This window comes from Solanum tuberosum, unplaced genomic scaffold (genome assembly GCF_000226075.1).
Source record: "Solanum tuberosum cultivar DM 1-3 516 R44 unplaced genomic scaffold, SolTub_3.0 scf00172, whole genome shotgun sequence".
Lineage (NCBI taxonomy): Eukaryota > Viridiplantae > Streptophyta > Magnoliopsida > Solanales > Solanaceae > Solanum > Solanum tuberosum.
The window spans coordinates 1,214,664-1,230,508 of NW_006239095.1; the positions used below are offsets into that span (position 1 = coordinate 1,214,664).

General features: G+C 34.1%; 1 non-coding gene across 1 annotated transcript; it reads left to right on the forward strand.

Moving 5' to 3' along the window:
• Positions 1–1,979: 1,979 nt before the first annotated feature.
• On the forward strand, positions 1,980–2,092 carry MIR8012 (microRNA MIR8012). The gene has a single exon (NR_127174.1). It is a non-coding gene; the product is annotated as a microRNA MIR8012 (primary transcript).
• Positions 2,093–15,845: the final 13,753 nt, after the last annotated feature.

The window sequence follows — 15,845 nt, forward strand, 5'->3', positions numbered from 1 at the left end:
ATTTCAAAAGAGCCTTTGAGCTAGTTTTTCAGTAAAGAGGAAACTATGATTTCCAAGAGAGCTTTTAAGCTAAGTTTTGAGTAATTATCTCAAACCAAAGAAAGAAGTTTTGTTTTTAAAATATATGAGCTAAGCATATTTTTGGGAGTAGTATTGAGCACCGATATGGGATGTGAGTTCATATTAACTCAAGTCCCCATAAACCATGTACCCATCATAGGTAGTAAAGGATCATACTTTTTAGATGACTCCTTAAGTGCTTTTTAGCATAGACTAGTGGATTCACTTAGTTAAGGCGTTCTATACGACAACAAAGTATAGAAAAGTTCTAGCAGCGTGGTCAAGATGTTGTATCACCACTTAGGCTCATAATGATGGTTGTCGGTTAGAGAATCTCCCACAGAAACTATATCTCTTTATTATATGAATAAAGTTGAGTTTGTTATTGCATTTTCTTTAACGAACTAAGTTGTTTCCACTGTTTTACAAGATTTCTATATATTGCATATGTTTTATTGCTTTATGTTGAGTTAAGTTATTCGGGAGTTGAGTAAAAGGCAAGGTAAGTGTTCCTTTCAGATTCTTTTCAAGCTTATGTTGTGTTTAGCAATTCAACTCGCATAATCGTACATTCAATGTACTGATGCCAGTTGGCCTGCATCTTATTATGATGCAGATTCAGGTAACCAAGATTATCACCCAGTGCCTCGTTGATCCGGTTGAGAACTCAGAGTCAGTTGGTGAGCCTCTTTGCATTCCGAAGGACTCTTTTTATTTTTCTTTCAGTAGTTTATTGTTAGGATGATCGGGGGTCTTGTCCCGACATCCCTCTTTGTTTTAGAGGCTTCATAGACAATTAGTAGTCAGTTGTCTTTACATTACTATTTCATATGTTAAGACTTGAGTTGCCATTTTGGCCAAGTTAAATGTTTGACCTTTAAACGTTCTAAGTAATTATTTAAGCAATTGAGTAGAGATGTATTGAATCTTTGTATTTATTCTTTTGAGTCTTCCGCTGAGTAAGTAAGCCAGGTCAAGGGTTCGCTTGGGGCCAACAGTAGTTCTCGAGTGTCAGCCACGTCCAGGGTGTAGGCTCGGGGCGTGATATAGGATCACGCGGCTATCCCACTAAGTGTAACATAAGCAAGTCAATACAACAATATAATCACACGCATTTATCAAACATATACAATATCATCACATGCTCAACAATATACAGTTACAACAAGTCGTTGGTCCTCTCACAGAACCCAAATCCAAACTTTAGCATACCGGAAAGTGGTACCCGATCCAATAGTTATGCCGAAACATGGCAACCAATCCCATATCTATGCCAGAACGTGGCAATTGATCCCAATTAGTTATGCCGAAATGTGGCAACCGATCCCATCAACACTCCACAATCACAATCACAAGTACATTCTCAATAATCATACAATCAAGAAGTGATTCATGGCATATAGTGATTCATCTATCTCATTTACAACAAGTGTGATCAATAATGCAACACTCACATATATACATGTATCATAATGAAGCAATAACAAACATACATCACACAATCATATAATCACAACCATCACCTACCTCGAAACAAGCTTGGAACCCTAAGAAGCTTGATCCTACCCTTTTTGGATTCATTCCGCTTGTTCTTAGTCTACAAATAATCAATATAATACGGGTATCAATAAACAATCACTAATTACCCGGATTACTAACAATTCTAGCAAAACCCTAGATCAACCCACAATCCCAATATCTAGTTTAGGGTTGTTTTCACCATAAATTCTAGATAAAAACACTCCCCCATCGATATTTACCCATTATATTATGTTATACGGATTGAAAAATGGATTATAGGTGTTAAAATCTTACATTTAGCCTCAAGAATAGTGAAAAACTTTCAAGAAGTCGTATGGGGTTGTCTCCTAGCTCTGAAAGTTGAAAAGTGCAGAATAAAGTTGTTTTGGCGTTTATTTATGACTTTAAGTCGCGTCTGGCCCGCCACAGCGGCACCCAGTCCACTACAGCGTCCCCGCTAGAGCGACCAAAAGTTCCGCTAAGGCGGGTTGCACGAGACAAAGAGTTATTTTAAAGAATTCCAAAATTCTCATTTCACAACACGCCCTCAACTAACGACACTCAGAAAATACCGTTCACGCCAAAGTCAGTTTCGAGAGTTCTACTCACCTGAATTCATTTCCGTAAAGTCGTACGGATTCCTTAAGGCATTAGCTATCTACTCATGCAATCAAAATCATATTTAAATCACCCGATTGCTACCAAATTTCCCCACACCTTAATGACTCTGATTTCGTCCAAATTTGGACTAGGTTGGGAAATTCCAAGTTACTACGAAAAAGTTTTTCGACCCAAATTTTTTTCTCATTGGCTTTTCTATAACGACGGAACCCGATCGTTATAATAGATATCAATTTACCCATCACTCGTCCACGAGTGACAAACTTTGGAAAAATAAGCTAAGGAAAGAATGAAGTAGTACCTAATTCGATAAACAATTGGGGATACTTATCTCGCATGTCCCTCTCGATTTCCCAAGTAGCTTCCTCAACTGGACGATGTTTTCATTGAACTTTCACGGACTTAATCTCTTTGGTCCTCAACTTACGCACATCACGATCAAGAATAGCAAACGGTTCTTCATCATATTGTATGTCCTTGTCTAACACAATTGAGTCCCACTTAATGATGTAATCTCCGTCACCATGATATCTCTTCAACATGGACACATGAAATACCTGATAAACTCCTGATAGATTAGGAGTTAAAGCCAATCTATAGGCCACAAGCCCTACACATTCCAGAACCTCAAAGGAACCAATGTAACGTTGACTTAGCTTGCCCTTTTTGCCAAACCTCATCACCCCTTTCATGGGTGACACCTTAAGAAGAACACTCTCACCGGTTTGCTAGAAGCTTAGTTTGAATACTCCTCACCTTATCTTGAGCATCCTTCACTAAATCGACCCCCAATGGTTTCACATCTCCAATCTCAAACCGTCTTATGGGTGATCTACATCATCTCCCATAGAGTGCCTCAAATAGTGCCATATCAATGCTGGAGTGATAACTATTATTATAGAAGAATTCACACAAAGGTAGGAACTTATCCCAATGCCCTCCAAAATCAATCACACATGCCCTCAACATGTCTTCTAACACTTGAATAGTCCTCTTTGACTGTCCGTATGTCTGTGGATGGAAGGTTGTACTAAAAGTGAGTTGTGTGCCAACTTCCTCCAAAACTTGGATGTGAATTGGGTACCACAGTCTGAGATGATAGAAAGGGGCACCACATGCAACCTCACTATCTCTTTCACATAAACTTTAGTCAATTGTTCAGCATTATAATCTATTCTTACCAGAATAAAATGGGCTGACTTAATCAATCTGTCAACCACAACCCAAATAGAATCAAATTTCCCCAAAGTCTTGGGGAGACCAACCACGAAATCCATGGCTATCATTTCCCACTTCCATTTCGGAATTGACATTCTTTGAAGCAAATCTGCCGGCCTTTGATGTTCATACTTCACTTGTTGGTAATTTTGATACTTAGCCACAAACTCTGCAATCTTTTTCTTCATCCCTGGCCACCAATAAATTTTCTTCAAATCACGGTACATCTTGGTCACACCCCGATGAACGGAATATCGCGAACCATGGGATCCTATCAATAATTTTTTAATCAAGTCATCAACTCGAGGAACATAAATCCTCCCTTTAACACTGAGTACACCATCTGCATCAAGAGTGGTCTCTTGTGCCTTACCATTCGCCATCTTCTCCTTGAGCTCGTTCAAATTTTCATCCTCAAATTGTTTGGCCTTGATCTCCTCAATGAGCGTGGCCTTAACTTCAATGCTAGCTAACATCCCACCTCTTTCAGAGATGCCCAACTGCATGAACTTAGACTCCAAGGTCTGAATTTCCCTAGCCAAAGGTCGCTTAGTTACACTCAAGTAAGCTAGACTACCCATACTCACTGTTTTTCGACTCAAAGCGTTCACCACAACATTAGCCTTAACCGGATGGTATTAAATGATCACATCATAATATTTGAGTAACTCTATCCACCTTCGCTATCTCAAATTCAGATCCTTTTGAGTGAACACATGTTGCAAACTACGATGATCAGTAAACACTTCACACTTAACGCCATAAAGATAATGCCGCCAGATCTTAAGAGCAAATACTACAGCTGCCAACTCCAAATCATGCGTTGGATAATTCCTCTCATGCACCTTCAATTAGCGCAACGCGTAGGCTATAACATTCTTATCCTGCATTAGTACAGCTCACAACCTAGAATGAGAAGCATCACAATAAACTATGAAATTCTTACCTTCAATCGATAGTGCAAGAATAGGTCCGGTGATCAAAAGAGTCTTGAGCTTTTAAAAGCTCTCCTCACATTTTTCAGTCCATTCAAATGGTATCTCCTTCTTGGTCAAATTTGTCAAGTGAGTGGCAATAGAAGCAAAGTTCTTCACAAATCGACGATAGTAGATAGCGAGCCCCACAAAACTCCTAACCTCCATCACATAGCCAGGCCGAACCCAATTTTTAACCGCCTCAATCTTTTGAGGATCTACCATTACCCCTTCTTTTGAAACTACATGTCCAAAAATTGCAACAGAAGTCAACCAAAATTCACACTTCAAAAATTTAGCATACAACCTTTATTTCCCAAGAACACCCAGAACAATACGAAGATGGTCGGCATGCTCTTCCTCACTTTTCAAGTAGACCAAAATATCATCAATAAAGACTATTACAAACGAATCAAGAAATGGTTTGAACACCCCATTCATCAAATTCATAAAAGTTGCAGGTGCGTTAGTCAAACCAAAAGACATAACTAGAAACTTGTAGTGCCCATAGCGGGTTCTAAACGCCGTCTTGGGCACATCTTCGGGCCTAATTTTTAATTGATGGTCACCAGACCTTAGATCAATTTTAGAGAAGGCTGATGCACCTTGCAATTGGTCAAAAAGATCATCTATTCGAGGCAAAAGATACTTATTTCGAATAGTAACCCTATTCAATTACTGATAATCTATACACATCTCCATACTACCATCTTTTTTCTTAACAAACAAAACATGGGCACCCCATGGGGAAGCACTAGGTCGAATAAATCCCTTATCAAGAAGCTCTTGGATTTGGGGCTTAAGCTCTCTTAATTCCGCTGGAGCCATGCAATATGGAGGGATAGAAATGGGGTGAGTACCAGGTTCCAAATCAATACAAAAATCTATATCTCTATCCGGAGGCATACCAGGCAAATCAGTAGGAAACACTTCTTTATTTTTGGACACCACAAGAATAAACTCAATAGATGGAGACTCAACCTCAACATCCCGGATATGAGCCAAATAAGCTAAACAACCCTGCTCTACCAGTTTTCTAGCCCCGAATGAAGGATATGATCTTAGCTTACTTAGGCTTGTACACCCCTTCCCACTCTAATTTTTCCCTTCCCAGAATTTCTAGAGTTACAGACTTAGTATTACAATTAAAGCACAATATACTAGGGGGACAACCAAGTCATGCCTAAGATAATATCAAAGTCAGTCATATCCAAAATCACCAAATCAACCCAAGTCTGAAAACCCATAAACAAAATATGACAAGCACGATAGGCATTGATGACTATGACTGACTCTCCAACTGGGGTAGAAACATGGATAGGGGCATCAAGTGCATCACAAATCATATCAAACTCTGAGGCAAATTGCACAGATACATAACAATAAGTAGAACCCAAATCAAAAAACACATTAGTCATTCGGTCACAAACAAGAATAGTACATGTGATCACCGCGTCAGATGTCTCTGCCTCATTCTTGCCCGAAAAGACGTAACACTGAGCCCTATCATCTTGACGAACCACTTTCCTACCTGGTTGCACATTACCTCTGCCTGCATTACCATTTCCTCTAACTTCACGGCCTCGCTAATTACTTCCTCGCCCACCTTGTGGACGCCCTCGACCATTAATACCATTTCTCGCGGGTACCACTGCTCTAGACTGCTGCTGCACGAAATCCATCATATGCGGGTGGGGACAATCTCTCCTTATATTCCTAGGTTCTCCATAATTGTAACAAGTATGATCAAAGAATATATGGCCTGCTGCCCGCTGAAGGCGCGACCCCCTGGCTATCCTGAATAAAATTATAAGGTGGAATTCCCAAGTAATTACTTGTAGAGGTGGGCATAGTGGACTGAATTGGCTTGGCTGCAAGTGTTGGCCTTCCGGGCCCCCTAGAATAAGAACCTTGAAAGTTACCCGAGTTATTGGCCCTTTTTGCCAATGCCTTGGCTTGACCGTCTCACCTTACCCCCTCCATTATCTTAACAAAGTCAGTTACCTCATTAAAGCTCCTCCCTGCATAAGTCATATGAACAAATAATACTTGCAACTCAGAATTTAGTCCCCTAATAAATGAATGGATCCTCTCCTCCTAAGTAGTCACCAATTGAGTAGAATATCTAGACAAAGCATGGAACTTGTCCTCATAAGCAGTCACATTCATACCACCTTCCTCCAACGACATGTACTCATCTTTCTTGCGATCCCTCAAAGTCCTAGGTACATATTTCTCTAGAAATAGAGCTTGAAATTGCTTCCAAGTAAGTGGAGGTAAAGTTGAAGATATGTATTCCATATAAGCTCTCCACCACTGATTAGCCTCACCTTGAAGCTGAAAACTCACGAACTCAACCCCATGTTGATGGACAATTCCCAACTTGTGAAGCCTCTCATATTAATCTAAGATGAACTTATAAGCATCCTCACTCTTAGAACTAAGAAACACGAGATGCTTTAGCTTCAAAAACTTAGTCAATATTTCATGCTCATTACCAGTCATAACAGAACCCAACAAAAGACGGAAGAAAGTATCATTACCTCCAGTTCCACCCGTCTTGGGGGCAGTGTTAGCAACAAGGGGATGGACGGGAGCCTGAGCTGCTTAAACAGAGGGAAGCGCTCAAGGACCAGCCAATCCCTTCAAGAACGACATGATCTGTTGAGCTAACATTTGGTCCAAAAGAGGAATACATGTAGTCCCAGCCTGCACCTCTTCCTTTTGTCCAACCTCCTCAATATTCTCAACATTCTCAACATCCTCAACATCAACATTCTCTTATATCTCTTCATGATGTGCATGAGGTTTCTCATTCACAGGAGCATTCCCAACAGGAGCTCCATCCCCAACAGGCGCTACTCTTCCACGACCTCTACCCCTAGCTCTTCCTCTACCCCTGCCTTGACCGCGACCTCTCGCTGTATGTTCCTCAGCTGGAGCATTGACGGGAGCTACGGGCCTGACATCGTTGAATCTAGTGTTAACCATCTGCAGACAGAAAAGTGAAGGAGGTTGGATACCAATTTGAATCAACAAATATCAATTGGAATCAAGTTATAGCACGAAATGAGACAACAGAAAAATAGAGAGATTTTCTAAAGTCCTATAGCCTCTCGAAGAAAAGTAAAGGCGTCCCCGTACCGTTTCGCGAGACTCTACTAGACTCTTTTTGGTACATCGAGATCAATGAACCTAGGCTCTGATACCAACTTTGTCACGACCCAGACCGTCGTGATTGGCACCCACACTAACTGTCCGGTGGGAGAACCACTACTACAACCCAACTAAGCAACTAAACCAAAACTAAGGCAATTAAGTTACAGAAGCAAGTTAATTAACTAAGAAAATGCGGAAATTAAATAGCTAGAATCTGAAAGTCAATAACCAAAACATCTAACAATGAATCAAAGTCTAAACAAGAAGGGTTACAACCCCAAACTAATGAACTAATAACTAACTAGAAAAGTCTAAGTCCGAAATGTTGACATTGACGAAAAGAGAACTCATGGCAGCCTGGAAGAATCGGCTCACCCTTGAATTCGAACGATAACTGATCTTCTAAGCGAGGTCATTCAATAGCCGCCTGAAGATGCCCTATACTCAACAAAAATAAGAGCAAGTGCAATATCAGTACACAACCACAGTGTACTGGTAGGATCACACGGCTATCCCACTAAGTGTAACATAAGCAAGTCAATACAACAATATAATCGCATGCACATATCGAACATATACAATATCATCACATGCTCAACAATATACAGTTACAACAAGTCGTTGGTCCTCTCACGGAACCCAAACCCAAACTTTTAGCATACCGAAACATGGTACCCGATCCAATAGTTATGCCGGAACGTGACAACTGATCCCATATTTATGTCGAAATGTGGCAACCGATCCCAATAAGTTATGCCGGAACGTGGTAACCGATCTCATCAACACACCACAATCACAATCACAAGTACATTCTCAATAATCATACAATCAAGAAGTGATTCATGGCATATAGTGTTTCATCTATCTCATTTACAACAAGTGTGATCAATAATGCAACACTCGCATACATACATGTATCATAATGAAGCAATAACAAACATACATCACACAATCATAGAATCAGAACCATCACCTACCTCGAAACAAGCTTGGAACCCTAAGAAACTTGATCCTTCCCTTTCCGGATTCGTTCCGCTTGTTCTTGGTCTACAAATAATCAATATAATACAGGAATCAATAAACAATCACTAATTACCCAGATTACTAACAATTCTAACAAACCCTAGATCAATCCATGATCCAAATATCCAGTTTAAGGTTGTTTTCACCATAAATTCCAGATCAAAACCCTCCCCCATCAATATTTACCCATTAGATTACGTTCTACGGATCGAAAAATGGATTCGGGGAGTTAAAATATTACCTTTAGCCTCAAGAATGGTGAAAAACTGTCAAGTAGTCATATGGGGTCGTCTCGTAGCTCTCAAAGTTGAAAAGTGCGGAATAAAGTCATTTTGGGGTTTATTTACGACTTTAAGTTGCATCTGGTCCGCCACAGCGGCCCCGCCAGAGCGACCAAAGGCTCCGCCAAGGTGGGTTGCACGAGATAGAGAGCTATTTTAAAGAATTCCAAAATTTTCATTTCACAACACGCCCTCAACCAACGACACTCGGAAAATACCATTCACGCCAAAGTCAATTTCGGGAGTTCTACTCACCCGAATTCACTTCCGTAAACTCATACATATTCCTTAACGCGTTAGCTATCTACTCATGCAATCAAAATCATATTTAAATCACCCGATTGATACCAGATTTCCCCACACCTTAATGACTCCGATTTCGTCCAAATCTGGACTAGGTTGGGAAATTCCAAGTTACTACGAAAAAGTTTTCCGACCCAAAATTTTCCCCATTGGTTTTTCTATAACGACGGAACCCGATCGTTACATTCTCGCCCTAGTTCATATTAAGCGAATTCTCGAGAATAACATCATTAATTTGAATAAATTTTAATTATTATAGAAAAATATTGCAATATAACATAAAAATTAATTTCACAGAAAACATGGCTATTATAGTAATATATTATCATGAAAGATTGTTAAAAATTATATTCCTTCCATCCTTATTTACTTGTTCATTTTCTACGTTGCATACTTATTAAAAATAATAATAATTGATATAGTAAATTTACCATTTTACTTCTATTAATTAATAGAAATTCAAAATCAATTTACTCATTAAATAGATTCTACCTTTTTCAAAAATATTAATTCTCTAAATAAATTAAGGATATAATAGGTAAAAAATATTATCTTTTCTTGATTTATTAAAAATAAAAAGTTAAAATTAGACAAATAAAAAGAGATAGTGAAACTGCGAAAGTACAAAAAACTTAAAAAAGGTCAACTTCTTGAGAAATGCGACGTTTGCGACTTACATGGCACGATTTCTATTAATTCTAATAAAATATTTATTCTAACATGGCAAGATTTCTATTGATTCTAATAAAATATTTATTCATTATTTGCCATCTTCATTAATTAGTAGGTATTTTCGGCATTTTATATTAGTTGTCTATTTTTTTATTGAATGTTCTTTAAAATATTATAAATAAGAAGAATAATTTATTAATTTGTTTTGATTTTTTTGAAACTTTACAAAATTATTTACACTTTCAAAAAAGATTATACTTGTAAGGATATTTTTATTAAAAATACATTATTTTTGTTTTTATTTTATGAATTAACAAGCAATTTATAGTAATTATTTTAAATAATGTGAACATAAAAATATATCTCTCCGTCTATTTTTATTTGTCATGTTTCTCTTTTCAAAAGTTAATTTGACTAATTTTTAAAGTTAAATTAGATTACATTAATTACATTAATTAGATATTCAAAAAGTATACGGAAAATAATATAAATTACAATTTTTTGCATATTAATATGATGAAAAACTATATTGTAAATGTTTGTCAAAATTCTTATCGGACTCTAAAAAAAGGAAATAATTGCTAAAGTTAACTTACTACATATGGTTTGTGATCCAATTTAATACTCCACCGTTTTAAATTATTTATTTATTATTATTATTTTTCACATCTTCTAAAAGTATTCTATTCATTCATTTTATTTGTTAGAAATACATTTTAATTTATTATTTTTAACATATTAAGATAAAATGTTTTATCAGTTTTTGAATTTAAAATTAATTATATAATATTTAAATTATTTCTAAAAATCTAAAAACTAAACATTAAGTAATATAAATATTGTGATAAAATACTCATTTTAATTATTATTTTTTCTTAAGAGGAGTGCAAAATTTAAAGTAGACAAGTAAAAGTGAACAAATAGAATATTACTTCCTCCATTTCAAAATCAATGAATTATTGGAAAAAAAATCATTGTTCAAATTAACTTAATTGTTCAAAGAATAATTTTAGATTTTTCTTCCATTTTTACCTTTTTTTATTTTATTTTCTATATGATGTGTTCTATAAATATGAGACAACTATTTTTATTAAAATGATCAACTAATATTGGATGGAAATAAATATTTAATCATTTTAAAGAGTAGTTTAATGATAATTAAGGATAAATTTAAAAGAAATAATTAATTTTATGAATTAAAAATTAATTTATAGTAATTATTTTTTTATAATGTGAACGATTTAAATTCAACTTACCTGTGATCCTGGTAAGATTTTAATACTCTTTGGAATCCATTTTAATACTCCACCGTTCTAAATCATTTATTATTTTTTACATCTTCTAAAAAAATAATCTATTCATTCATTTTTATTTGTTAGAATAGAATTTTAATTAGGAATTCTTTTGACTACTTTAACCATATTTATATCAAAGCCATTAATAGGAAGTACTCTCCTTGCTTGCTAACATATCACATGGTAAGAATTTAATTTATCTTACTAAGCGGAAGACTAACTTAATCATACACAAGCATCAAAACTGAAGGATTGTTAAAAAATAATTTATTAAATCTCAAATCTGAAAATATTGAATACTAAACATAAAGTCTTAAATACAATATCTGAAAATAAGTACTGCAAGATTGACCAAGACTATCTATGTATGAAGTCTCTACTATATAATTAATTTTCTGTTATTAAATAATTGTATTTTTGTAAATCAAACAAATAAAAGATACATAAATTAGATACATAACAAACTAAAATATTTTAAAAAAATTATTTTCACTCTTCACCCACTCTCTTCATTATTTCATCTGGGTCGATTTCTTAACATCCAAAATTTCACATTGATTGATTCACTTTATTTTTCATTGCTTTGTAATTATTCACTATTTCTTCCATCAATACTTATATCAATAACCATACTTTTTTTTTCCAACTAGGTGAAACTATCAACTTATATCAACAATGGTGATTTTAAATTTATGCAAAATCGATGTGCTAATTTTTTAGCTTAGTTGTTACTTTTCTTGTTTCACTTCTTAATGCATATTCAGGTATAGAATAAGTAATGTTTGAGGAAGAAGAGACAAGCAGGGGCAGGAGGGGTTTTGAGAAACGGGTGGAGGGGTTTGAAGAAGAAGAATGGGGTAGGTGGGGATTTTTTTTTCATTGTATATATAAAATTTATGCTAGTGGGACCATTATTTTCTTAAAAAACAAGATTTATGCTTTTTTTCGCTACGTCATTTGTTAAGGTGGTATTAAATTCACAAGAAATGAAATTAGGGGGGTAAATAAACGATCGTGTAGTTTAAGTGCTAAAGTAAGTTATGCAACTTTACGGGAGTCCTATCACCCACCTAAATTGTTTAAAACTGTAATAATTACACCCCTAAAACGCCATAACCAGATCTGTGTTGGCCTGTGAACTTCACGCGTTTTACAGGTGAAAATTCAATTAATTTATTAATTTATTTCAATTTTTTTATAATTCCTTTCCACTTTTTCCTATACTCTCCCAATTTCTTAAAATCTCTAAGGTAATTTCTTCCCCCCAATTCTTTCAAATTCCTATGAAATTGTGAGGACAAAGATGAATATTGATAGCGGGAGCTTGTCAAGCGATATTCGAGTTTTGCTTGTCGGAGAACATTGAAAAATAATCTAAAAGGATCTATTTTGCTTGCTTCGCCGGAGCTCGCTAGTTGGAGCAGTGCAGCCGCAAGGTTTTGTTGTTGTTGTTGTCGACCTTGTTGTGAGAACAGAGGTAGGTCTTTATGGTGGTTGTCTCGGAATGGGAGAGAGATAAGAGGAGAGGGGGAGAGGAGAACGAGGTTTTGTTGGTGGTTTGGATTTCGCCGGAGGCGGCGACAGTGGTGGCTGATGGTCGAGTAGCAAAAGAGGGAGAACAAACGAAAGCACTAGCAATGCCATTAATGGAGGTCAATTGAGATTGAATCCTTTCATTGATTAATTGGGGAAGATGACTATTTTCTCGGAAATTTTTGTCAAAATTCACCTTCTAACGCGCCTAGAGAAGGTGACAACACCTCCCATGACAGGTCAGCACTTAGGTGTGTATAAAATAGAGAATTATAAAGTTCAGGTGGGTAATAGGACACCCGTAAAGTTGGAGTGTGTAGTTGGGATTTCGAGTATAGGTTGGGGGGATTTCAGACCATTTTCTCTAATATTAATATAAAATTCAATTTCATAAAAAAAATATAAGTTTTATAATGAAATATAACGGTAGTTTTTTTAAAAACTTTTATTTGTAGTTGAAATTTAACCAATATTACAAATTTTCATTTGTAGTTGAAACTTGACCAATAATATCAAGAAAGAATTGGACTCTTCTATGATTTGTATTAAGATAATAAATAATTATAATAAACACAATTAAATAATAATTAGAAGAAAATGATGAAAAAACGATATTGTCTAAATGGTAGTCTTTAATAAAGGATAAAATGTTCAATCAATATTATTAAAAAATTTCGTGCTTTTAATATATCACAGATAGATATATAATGGGAAATAGATTAACAAAATTTAATTCGTGAAGAGGTGTAATTATTTTATAATAATGGGAAATGGATTAACAAGATTAATTTGTGCAAGGGTGTAATTAGGATTTTGTATTTTAGAAGAAGAAAAAAAAGAAGTTTCTCACCTAGTTCATATTAAGCGAATTCTTGAGAATAACGTCGTTAATTTGAATAAATTTTAATTATTATAGAAAAATATTGCAATATAACATAAAAATTAATTTCACAGAAAACATAGCTATTATAGTAAAATATTATCATGAAAGATTGTTAAAAATTATATTCCTTCCATCCTTATTTACTTGTTCATTTTTTACGTTGCATACTTATTAAAATAATAATAATAATTGATATAGTAAATTTACCATTTTACTTTTATTAATTAATAGATAATCAAAATCAATTTACTGATTAAATAGATTCTACCATTTTTCAAAAATATTAATTTTCTAAATAAATTAAGGATATAATAGGTAAAAAATATTATCTTTTCTTGATTTATTAAAAATAAAAAGTTAAAATTAGACAAATAAAAAGAGACAGTGAAACTGCGAAAGTATAAAAAACTTAAAAAAGGTCAACTTCTTGAGAAATGCGACGCACGATTTCTATTAATTCTAATAAAATATTTATTCTAACATGGCAAGATTTCTATTGATTCTAATAAAATATTTATTCTTTATTTGCCATCTTCATAATTAGTAGGTATTTTCGGCATTTTATATTAGTCGTCTATTTTTTTATTGAATATTTTTTAAGAAATTATAAATAAGAAAGAATAATTTATTAATTGGTTTTTATTTTTTTGAAACTTTACAAAATTATTTACACTTTAAAAAAAGAAAATACTTGTAAGGATATTTTTACTAAAAATCCATTATTTTTCTTTTGATTTTATGAATTAACAAGCAATTTACAGTAATTATTTTAAATATACATGAGTTCGGAGTCAAAAGGGCAAAAAAATTTATCAAAAATTCCAAAAGGGCACATCAAATTTTTTTAAAAACCAAAAGGGCAAAATGCTCCTGACGAAGCGATTGTAAAAAAAATAAGTTATTATTATAATTAAAAATCGCTGTTAGGGCAGCGATTTCATAAAAAAAAAAAATTTAATTAAAAATCGCTACCACAGTAGCTATTTTAAATCAGAATTATTTTTTCCTTACACATCGCTGCAGGGGTAGCATTTTTCATGCCTAGTGTTATTATTTTCATGCCTATTGTTAATTATTAATAATATAAAAAATGATAAACAAGACGGACAGTATACTCAATAAAATTGTTGAAGCATGAGGAAAATTGAATTATATATCATAAATATTAATAAAAGAATATTAAATTTTACTGTTGTCGTACGATTTTCAGGAGCGATTTTCTTCTAACAAAAGTTGTCGTACGTTAAAATAAATAAAAATTGTTTCTAAAAAAAAAGAAAAAACTTTTTTCCTTCAAAATCACTGCTATTTTCTCAAAAAAAAAATCATTTTTTCTTGATTTTGGTTAAGAATTTAAAAAAAAAGTTTTTTTAATAATTTAATATTCTTTTATTATTATTTATGATATATAATTCAATTTCCTCATGCTTCCACAATTTTATTGAGTATATTGTTCGTCTTGTTTATCATTTTTATATTATTAATAATTAACAATAGGCATGAAAAACGATGTCCCTGCAGCGATGTGTAAGGAAAAAAAAATTCTGATTTAAAATCGCTGCTACAACAGCAATTTTTAATAAAAAATAATATATATATTTTTAAATAAATTATTTTTTTAAAAAAAAATCGCTACTAGGATCAACGATTTTTAATAAAAAAAAATAGCAGCGATTTTGTCATTGTGTCAGAAGGAAATCGCTTCGTCAGGAGCGATTTGCCCTTTTGGTTTTAAAAAAATTTGATGTGCCCCTTTTGGAATTTTTAACAATTTTTTTTGCCCTTTTGGCTCTGGACTCCAATATACATTCCAGTTTTTTTCTTTTGACAAATTTTATAACCAATAATTCTTTTTTGTAAATTCCAATTATAATCAGTCAAATGCGCAGTAATAGTTAAATAATCAAAACCATTAGGACTACGACCCATATCAGTGGTAATAGCAACTCTACAATCCATTATTTCAAAATAGGCACACAAATATTGACAATGTTTTTCTTGAAATTCAAAAATATCTCTTTTTACAATGCTTATTGATAAACCTTTAAAACTAGGATTATATGTATCACAAATATATGCAATAAAACCCGGATGTTCTCCAAAACTAAAAGGTAAACCACAAACAACAACCATTTTTGCAAAAATTTCACGATCACAATCCTTATTATAGGTTCGATGTGTAAGAGGACCACTTGGGTTCGAAGTATTTAATTCACCTTGAACCATATTTGACTCTCTAGCCGATGCTCCAACGCTAGAATTTTCACAAACACCAAGAGAAGATAAATATGCAAACCACTCA